Consider the following 9,930-nt stretch of genomic DNA (forward strand, 5'->3'; position numbering starts at 1 on the left):
CACATGACATTTTTTGTTGTTGTTGTTGATGTACTGTTCTATACCTACCTCTGAACCCATACACAACTTGAATTGCTACTTGGGAGGAAAACATAGGTGGGTTCATAGGAAATACTTGCGCTGGGGAGCAAATTAATCAGTGTAAGTATGCCTTCCAATTCAGCAGTGAACGAAGGTACAAATGGCCTTGCATCGAGTTCCTGCTGCCTAGATTGAGCGGAGACCTGGAGGGTAGCACCCTGGCACCTGGCTGCATCACATTCAACATTCAGGGGATGCTGCTCAGGCTCCACATGGATGTGGTGATTCCCAAACCAAACGAATGGGCCATTCTCAGGGTCACTTCATGTTTCAGCATTACAAACTCACCTATCATTGTCCACACTGAGTACAGGACAGATCCAATTTGGGCCACAGAGAGAAGAACTCACATGGAGACTTGGGGTAGTCTGAGTTAGTTTAGGTTTCACAGGAAAACACGCACATCATGCACTTGATTAAACTCCTGGAGTCCACAGGCAAATTGGGTTATGTATCCCAACTAGAAACAACGAAGATTCCTTGATGTAGGATTCTTGTGACTGCTCCTTAAGAGGCACATTATGTATTACAGCCTAAAGCTTTTCTTGTACACACTTCTGGTTTTCCACCTAATACTGCACTTAACAGTCATGAGGTGGTACGGGAGAAAATTCCAAACCAACAAAACAAATTTGAGTTTTCTGTGTATGTACCCAAAGGGATACGTGGGGTATTACGAGGGTATGATTATAATACAGTCTATGGTACAAAGAGTAGAATGAAGAAAATATAAAAATGTTTGGGTTTAACTCAGGGAAGCAGTCAGGTTATTTTCAAGCATATCTTATAGACATTTTTCTATACAAAAAATAAATTTTTGAAACTTTGCCATCTCAAATAATTAATGAAGTAACCAATCCATTCAATGGCACCCCCCAATGTTGTTATATTGAGTACCGCTCCCTCTTGGTTTTCCAAAAGGAGGGGCTCTAGGAGCCCCATGGATAAAAAAATTCTTGGTTGCTTAGTTAGGTTGCTTATATAAAATAGCATGATATTTGCATAGAAACTTGGCACATCCTTTAAACCAACTCTAGATTATCTATCATACCTAATACATTGTAATTTCTATGTAAAGAGTTGTTATAGTTTATTGTTTAGGAAATGAGGATGAGAAAAAAAGAGTCTACATGATCAGTACGGACACAGCAGTTTTCAAATATTGCCATTCCCTCGGTTGAATCCGTGGATGCAGAACCTGCAGACACCAGAGGCTGACTGTGTTAAATCAGGCAAATTACTTAATTAGTTCAACTCTTCCATCAACTAATTGTGGATGTTGATGGAGAGAATTCTTTTATGTTTCTAACTAAACTATGATTTAAGGTAGGGAAGGGGAACTGCCCTTTGAAAAACTGAAATTATAGACCTATGCACAGGTTATATACATATTATATACACATGTGTTAACATGTTTTGTTAAAATGCTGCACTTATCCGGTTGCCATTTACTCCTATATTACTACACTAAAAAATTATTTTGAGAATTACAGAGTTTAGTATTTTCAACAAGTAAAATTCTTGGGCTTACTGTTTGACTTCTTTAAACTATTATCTACAGAGATCAGAAGACACGATGATTCAGGGCAAATTCAAAGAGTAATCTGTTCTTCAGGAGACAGCTGAATCACCTCAGCCCTGGTCCAGCCCCCTGGTTAACCTATCAGCCTCTCTCAGGAGCTAGTCTCAGCATCGAAGAACATTCTAGTAGTCAGGTGCAGAGGCACAGGCCTATGCAGTGACTGGGGAGGCCCAGGCAGGAGTTCAAGGAGTTCAAGATCACACTCAGCAACTTAGTGAGGCTCTAAGCAACTTGGTGTGACTCTATCTCAAAATAAAATCTGAAAGGGGCTGGGGATATGGTTCAGTGGAAAAGTGCCCCTGGGTTGAATCCCCAGTAACAAAAAACAGACTTACAACAACAACAACAAAATCTGTATACCTCCAAAGGTCCCTGAAGACGCCATTTGTTATTAAGAACCTGCATATTGATAAATATGCAGGCTCATATATATATGTTCACATAAATAAAATAATTGTTTTTCCATTTATGTCCTGTTTATAAGAAAGTAGGAGTTAAGTTTAAACCCTAAATATTTTTGTTAACGTCCCACAAGCCACACAGAATACGAAGCATGCAATTTTTTTTTGAGAGATAAGTAATATAGGCTCGGTACCCATGCCTAAAATCTCAGGTACTCCAGAGGCTAAGTTAGGAGGATCATTAGTTCAAGGCCAGTCTCACCAACTTAATGAGACCTGCCTTAAGATAAGAAAAGAAAAGGGTCAGGGATGGAGCTCAGTGGTAAAACATCCCTGAGTTCTGTTCCTAGTATTGCAGAAAAAAAAAAAAAAAGGTAAATCATAAAAGAAAAAGAACATTCTCTCAGTGAGAAGGATCGTGCTCTAGGCCTGATTTTGTTACTCAACAGCTATGCAACCCAACCATTAATGCTCAAGTATCTTAATTCAAGTTCTCACTCCTAATTGCTAATGCAAAAACACATTACTGGATGGAATTATTGTTCCCGTATTTCTGAGTGTGTAAATGTTCATGTATATCTTTTTAAGGACAGTCCTTTTATATATGGAGATTTTAAATGGAATATATTTTTTTTGCCAGTTTGGAAATATAATTTACACAGCGCAATCTTTCTTCCAATAGCAAAAGTGAATTAATTCACTTAATCATATATTAACGGGTCCATTTTGTAATTGAATTAACAGAATTTAACAAATCCTATATTAACTGTACTTTTTTCTACCTATTTTTGGTCAGAGGCACAGATACAGGTTTTTGTGTTTTTTTTTTTTAAGCCCACAATATCATTCTTACATTTCAGAAAAGTCATCAACGTGCTTTCAAGGAAGCTACTTTTCAAATGTATTTCTGAATAATGAAAGTTATTGGATCATCGAAGAGATTTACCCTTCCCCAAATTTAATTTAAAGCTAAGTCATTTTAGAAACCACAACAATTACCCACTTACAAGAACTTCTATTTGAAAATTTTGTATAATTCGAACACAGAAAACCAATTGTTTGAAATTTAATAAAGCATTAACCTTTCAGGCTCAAATACTAGACGCAGCGCAGAATAGAACTTAATGTGTGAATTACTTCTGAAAACAGAGACTTACAATCAAGATTGAAGCATTTTCCTTTACAGTGTATCCTCTTAATGCTCTAGCCAACATATTTCTAAATGTCCCAGGAGACAAATTTCTGAGTTTTCTCTCTTCACCAATCTAATAGCTCAAAGTGGATGGATGATTTTCACAAATCCTAGCCTAAATTTTTCCTTGGAATTTTCACCTGATACAACACCTTTCATATGAGTCAGAATTTCATTCTAACACTGAGTGAATGAATATTCCAAATTTCCTAGCCCATATTTTAACTTGCAGTTCAAGCTATTTTCTGCTTGCAGATGAACATGTGCCATCAGTGCACACAGGTTCCCCTGCCTGCACCTTCTTTTGGGCACAACCTTCTCCACCCAGCAAGCTCAGCCATGGTTTAAAACATAAATGAAAGCTCTCAGTCATGGCCAGTCTCTGGGTATGTTTCCTGTTCCCCTGTGGAATGGATCTCCATCTAACAGCATGCACTCTGGACATCAGACCCAGGTCCAATCCCCTGCTCTGTGAAGGCACTTCACCTTCTCAAAGCTCAGCCTTCTCACCTGTAAAATGGGGATAATAATACTTCCCCTGGTGGTAGCTAAAGCATACCTAGATAATTTATGCAAAGCAAATAGCAGGGTGTGGTGCATAAAATGTGAAAATCAGTTGTTATTGTTATTCTTTGAATTACAACCCTCTCCTGGGGCTGCAGGGAAATTAGCTTTTAAGTGCACCAGAACATACAATTATCCATCTTAAGGAATCTCTACACCAGAAGTCGCCTTGGAGATTTAATCTAGGCCTTCTTTTTACAGTACTGGAAACTGAACTCCAGTTGAGTCCCAGATTTCCTCCAGGGCAGGTCACTGCAGGGGCCAAAGCTTTCTTTACCACGTTATTCTTTAAGTGCAAAACTGAAAACCCAGCCCTCATACCCTTCGAGCTTTTTAGAGGCACGAGTGCCTTGAATTTGGACTTCTTCCCTAAAGAGGACCACAGGGGGCAGCAGAGGCCAGGAGGGCAGACAAAGAACAGTTGTGCGGAGACAGAACTTCCCCAGATTGGGCAGCAGCCCACTAATATCATTTTTGTCCACACAGCAATTCCTCCCCCAAACCAGGAAGTATCCCAGACCATGGGACAGCACAGAACCTGCAGGATAACAGCATTAACCAAGGGCTAGGACTGATTGATACTGGTGCTGGACCACATCTCCAGCTCCTGTAAAACCTTAGGACTGCCCAGTTCATATCTCATGACTTTAAATGCATTTAACATCTGGACAAGATAGGTTCCAAGTATATATTCTGAACTGCAATGTTATCTCTATCAATTCAAGGGGTTGCTGGGAATTTCAGATCAGCATATATTTCAGATTTGGTAAAAGGCATAATAAATCCATCTTCCCTAACGCCTCTGTCTTTGCACTGTGTACTTCATGATGTTTACAAACGAATCTCTCCAAAGTAGTAAGGAGGTCTTTCAGAAAAATGGCAGCTATATTCAATGGAAAGTGTGATAATCTGCTAACAGCAGTTGGTCATCATCCACAACCCATTCAGTCACTGGCATTAACAGCAACAGTTGGTTTTTAAGAATGTTGAAAATTTCTACATAACATGCACCTGCAATTGCCTGATCCAAAATTAGTATCTGATTCAATGTAATTATTTCTTTTATACTCATTTGTGAATTTCATACGATAGATCTCTATAAAAGGATACGCTTTAAGCTTTCGATGCTTAAAAAATCAAAACTGAACATACACCTACCATGAGGGCACTATCTGTTTCCATTAGATGTTTAAGCAAGGAATAAAACATTTAATTTAAGCAATTAAATTTTAAGATCATATTACAGAATATTCAGGAGGAGGAAAAACAATCGATCTGGAATAACACAATACAGTATACTTAAGGAGAAGATGCAGTTTCTAAATGACTGTTCCTATTATCATGCATACCATATTTTTTATTCAGAGAATCATGAATGAGACAGCCAATTTGCAAATTAATTAAGTTTCCCAGAGGACAAATATCTCTTAAGTTTTTCTTTCAAGATTTATTTACCTCAGCGGAAGCTGCAGAAGCCTAGGAATGAGTTTGTCATTTTAGAGAAGATTTAAGCACTTGAAAAATGCTTGAATAAATTCTAGATCTAGAGGAGAAAAATAAGCAGTTGATCAGAGACACACACATGTCAATCATCTCAGAAAGAGAAGACTCTCAGAAAGGGGGCAGGGGGGGATTAAAAGCTCTAGAAACAAGCATGTACAAGAATTTCTCAGCAATCTTGCTGTTGCTGGTTAGACTGGCAACAGCTCAAAAGACTCAACTTTGTTTTCGCCCCACAGTGAACTCTTTTCCTCTTAATTATCCTCATCAGAAACTTACCACAAACAATTGCCCTTTTCTGCATAATACATCATTCACACATTTTTAAATAGTAAGTCATCTTAAACTAAGTCCTCTAGTCTAAATATCTTCAGTTCTTTACCTTTACTTCCTAGATTGCAACAAATTCTGCTCTTTCCACCAGTCTCCAAATGCACTCTAAATTGTGGAACACAGAACTAAGCTCTAACTAAGGGGTGAGGCTCTATCAAAATAGCTACAAGAGATTTGGCTTAAAACTCTAGAAGCTTCAATTGCACCAAGCAAAACACAAAATGTTACAATTTCTATCAATTGCAAACTATGAATTGAATCAAGAATTCTTTCATGACTGTGTTTTTTTTAATCTCTTGAAATTCAAGACAAGTCATTTAGTAAAGTTTTTTCCCCCTCCATTTTGGCCACAGTATCCAAATTGCCATAGCCAGTGGGTTTTCTAATGCATTAGTACAAAATGCATGACTTTAAGTGCTGTGAAAAATTTGGTTGTCAATTTTACAGAAGAACGATGGTGGAAGGGGAGTGGGTAAAAAGAGGTTCATGGCCACACATCATTTTTCCTTTGAAAAGAGATGTTAGGACTAAACTTGAAAGGGATGATACTTCCCTTTATTTTAGTTCTTTCTTAGTCATACATTATATTTCAAAATGGTAAAAAAAGTTTATTGCAATTTCTGAAATATTAATAATCAAACAACATACATGAGGTTTTAAAAATGTGCTTTAGAAAATAAGTACTGTAGACAAAAATGTACTGCAAGCCTGCCAGTGATTCCCCCACCCGGGAAGACAGTTTGCGTGGAGGACTATCATATCCCTTCTCGGTTGGAACGTCCAGTGGTCTAGGAGACAAAGATTTCAATCACGTATGATTCACTTCTCGCTAAATTTTCAGCATGACCAATAAGTATAGGTTTACAAAAATTCAGCTAGGCTTTATTCCCTCAGCCTCCAAAGTGCTTCTCAGATTATAAAACAGCTTTGGAAGTTCTGCCCTACAAAGCAAATATGGTACTAGGAAGAGAGACCTGGAAGGCAATCACAAAAAAAGTCTCATTTAAATTCTTGGAAAGCACGGCTTCTCCAAACACAGCTATTCAATTCTCTTTGGAAAGCATCTCTTGCTTTGACTTCACTCAATCTCCCAGCACCAGCATGGTCAAATCCAAAAGAGATGGATGTCACATTCCGTACTCAAAAGAATGCATCAAATATCTACTCTGTGCACGGGTGGAAAGTAAAACAATCCCAAAGCAGAGTTTTCCACTTGCCAAGTATATAAGAATTAAGACTCGGCTTCTTTGGATATTCTCAAGATCCCTTCTGCTCCTAAACATCGTAGCTACAGAGAACGAGAAATCAACAGAACACACTTTAAGCTTCAAGAGTGCAGTTTTGCATGGAGGTGGGCTAGAGAAAGACAATAAAAATCTTCACTCCCTTCCAGAACCAAATAAAATACCGTTAGTGAGCTACAGGGGCAAACTGTCGGTGCGTTCCCAAAGCGCAAACCCTCCACTTAACTCACCCTCTCCCGAATGTCCTGCTTCTCCCCAAACCACCCTCCACGGTTCGCACACACAGGTCTGTCTTCTTGCCGACGAAGTCCAACTCCGTGCCGAATAGCGCACTCGCTGCAGCCACACCGGGAAAGACGTAACCCAGAGCCCGAGCCCCACGCAGTCCCCCACTAACCTTCTCCCCACGCCGCGCCTCCACACCTCGGCGCTCCCGGAGAAGCGCGATGCTGAAGTCGGAGACGTGCGTCTCACATTTTATTCCCCGGCCGCCGCTCGGGCGCGCGCGCCATGCGCTCCCACATTCACACGGGCGCCCTATGGAGCGCGGACCCAGGGCGGGGGCGCCAGACGCGCGCCACGGAACTTGCAGGCTGCAGGCGACTAGTGCGCGGCTCCAATCCTTTTGCTGGCGCTGCCCCCGCCACCTCCTCGTGCCACCCAGGGGCTCACAGCGACCGTGCACTCACGTCCCCGGCGGCCTGCGGGATCACCTTTCCCGGCCAGCGCGGCTCTGTGGAGGCAGCAGCTGCGGGGCGCGGCGGGGGTTGGGGGGATCGGCCTCAGAGCCAGTGCAGGGCTGCGCTCAGCTCCACGCCGCGCGCTTCATTGTTCGGGCTGCGCGGTGGTGGAGCCGGTGGCTCTGGCAGCTGGAAGAACCCTGGTCCGGAGCCCCGGGGCGAGGCGGCGCCTGCGGGCCCGGTCGCAGAGGCTGAGCCGCGCCCCGCCCGGGAGCTCCGCCGGCCCCCTCGGCCCGCCCGGGCTCCCCCTCCCTCTCCTCTCTCTCCCTCCGCCTCCCTCTTGGCCTGGCTCACCTAGCGGGAGGGCGCAGGGCACTGGGAAGTTACACTGCCTCCTCCCGGCGCCCCCGGCCCCGCAGCTCGGCCGGCCGGCGAGCACAGGCGGGGCGCTCCGGGCTACGCGCCGAGCCCTGCCTCTTGCAGAGAGTGATTGCAGACTTGGGCTGCGTGGGGCGGCGCAGATGCCTAAAAAGGCTTGTTTCTCCCCAGCCACCGCCTCCATCCAGCCCTAGCTCCTCCGGGGGTTACCTGCACAGTCCCCGCCTGGCACCGCGCCTGGCACCCGGGGGAGCACTTGGGCCCCTGATGGCAGTAGGGGTGCAGGAATGCCAACGGGCTCTGAGTGGCGGGGAGGGGAGCTGGGAGCCTGGCGCTACGGAAGTGAGTCTTTGTGCACCTCGCTGGAGCTCAAGGCAGAGCTGAAGGCCAAGCTACCTGCGCGCCAGGCAGCGCCCTCCAGCCGGCTGGGTGGGGCGTCGGGGAGCGCAGCATCCTCCGGGCCCGCTGGCTCCCTTTGTTCCTCCAGCTCGGCCCAGCCCCGCGCTGCCGCCTGGCACTAGCTCCCAGCCGCTTCCGCGAGGCGCCTGAGGCTCAAGGATGGACCTGGGAAGGGTCGCCCGCCACGGATGGTGACGGAGCTCCCTGGAGACTCCCACCCTTCCCCTAATCACCCCCCACCCGGAGAAGGACGGGAAAGTTCTTGGGTCCGAGACGCCCGGCCCCCGGCGCGTCCCGGGGGGATCCACTCGGGAGAGCTGGCTGAGGGCTGGGCAGCTGGACCCGCCGGCGGGCTGCGGGGAGCCCAGCTCGGGTGTGCCTGTCTGGTCGCGTGCGGAATGCCCATTTGTCACCGCGGCTCTTGAATTCTCTAAAGGCAGCTGCAGCTGGTCCCGGGACCGAGACCGCGCAGCTCTTTGTCTGCTGGCAAACGCGTCCCTCTGAACTTCAACGTGGCCCCCAAGCGCCACGGCGGAGGCGGCTGTCCCTGCCCCACGGGTTCTCCTGCGGCCCCGGGGAGCTGCGGGGGGGGGGGTGAGGGCAGGTGGAACAGGTCCAGTTAGTGACATTGCCTCGCGGTGTCCATCTCCAGAGGGAGCACAGTCACCCCCCACCCCACCCCAACCCCCACCCGAGGTCCTTGAAGACAAACGTTTAGAGACAAATTCTTCGCCAGTTGTTCCATTTAAAAACCCTGAAGCACATATGTTCCTTTAACTAACCAAGCCCTCTTCTTCTTTTTTAGATAGAAATATTTAAACTAAGTGATGCAGTTCGTTTAGAATTCATGGGGTGCCTACTGTGTGCCTGAGACTCCGTGGTAGGTGAACAAAGCTCTCTCAAGAAGTTAAAAGAAATTTGAAACATCACAGAAATTAAATTAAAACCAACTGGATAAAGTGCAGTGGCTCCATCAAAAGTGTGGACTGAAAGGCGTACTCAGCGTTTCCCCAGTTGTGTGAACTGTTTCTGACATTTGGAATTCTGTGGAACTGCTTGGAGAGACCATGTGTAACAGCAGATTAAAAAAAAAAAGGCTATTTCCAGTAAATGTGAAATATACACCGTGTGGCGCAAAAAGCACCCCCCCCCTACAGCGACATGATAGACACTTGCAGCTAGTGGTGGTGAAGGACAGAATACTGCAGAAAAAATCACGGTATCAGCAGAGGGGCACTGAAGTGATAATAAACCCTGTGGGCCTTGTTTTCCTCTTCTGTATAATGGGTGCACTACTACTTACCTGTAAGATTTTTAAGAAGTAGAGATAGTGTGCCTGCCATAGCCTGAAATGTGATGCCTTGTAGAATGTGGTAATTAATAAATGACAGTCGTTATTATTAAAAGACTTTCCAAGAAATAAAAAAATATATATTTTTAATTTCTTAGCATATATGTATTTTATACATTTCCTATTCATTTTGCATAAATGCCATGAGTCGATGTCTTTGGTGACTACCATAAAGAAATTTTAGTGAGTTAAATAAGAGTAGCTATGTAATAATTAGCTTTGAAT

At 44.4% G+C, this 9,930-nt stretch overlaps 1 protein-coding gene across 5 annotated transcripts in view; it reads right to left on the reverse strand.

Annotated features, from left to right (window-relative positions):
* St6gal2 (ST6 beta-galactoside alpha-2,6-sialyltransferase 2) overlaps window positions 1-8,520 on the reverse strand; it is a 72,025-nt gene extending 63,505 nt beyond the window's left edge. The window contains exon 1 of one of the 5 annotated variants that reach the window (XM_078028906.1): window positions 8,352-8,520. The gene's annotated coding sequence lies outside the window, so the exon portion shown is untranslated. The other 4 variants (XM_078028902.1, XM_078028904.1, XM_078028901.1 and 1 more) reach the window with 4 other exon arrangements.
* Between the last annotated feature and the right edge of the window lie 1,410 nt (window positions 8,521-9,930).

This window comes from Ictidomys tridecemlineatus, chromosome 12 (genome assembly GCF_052094955.1).
Source record: "Ictidomys tridecemlineatus isolate mIctTri1 chromosome 12, mIctTri1.hap1, whole genome shotgun sequence".
NCBI classification, from domain to species: Eukaryota; Metazoa; Chordata; class Mammalia; order Rodentia; family Sciuridae; genus Ictidomys; species Ictidomys tridecemlineatus.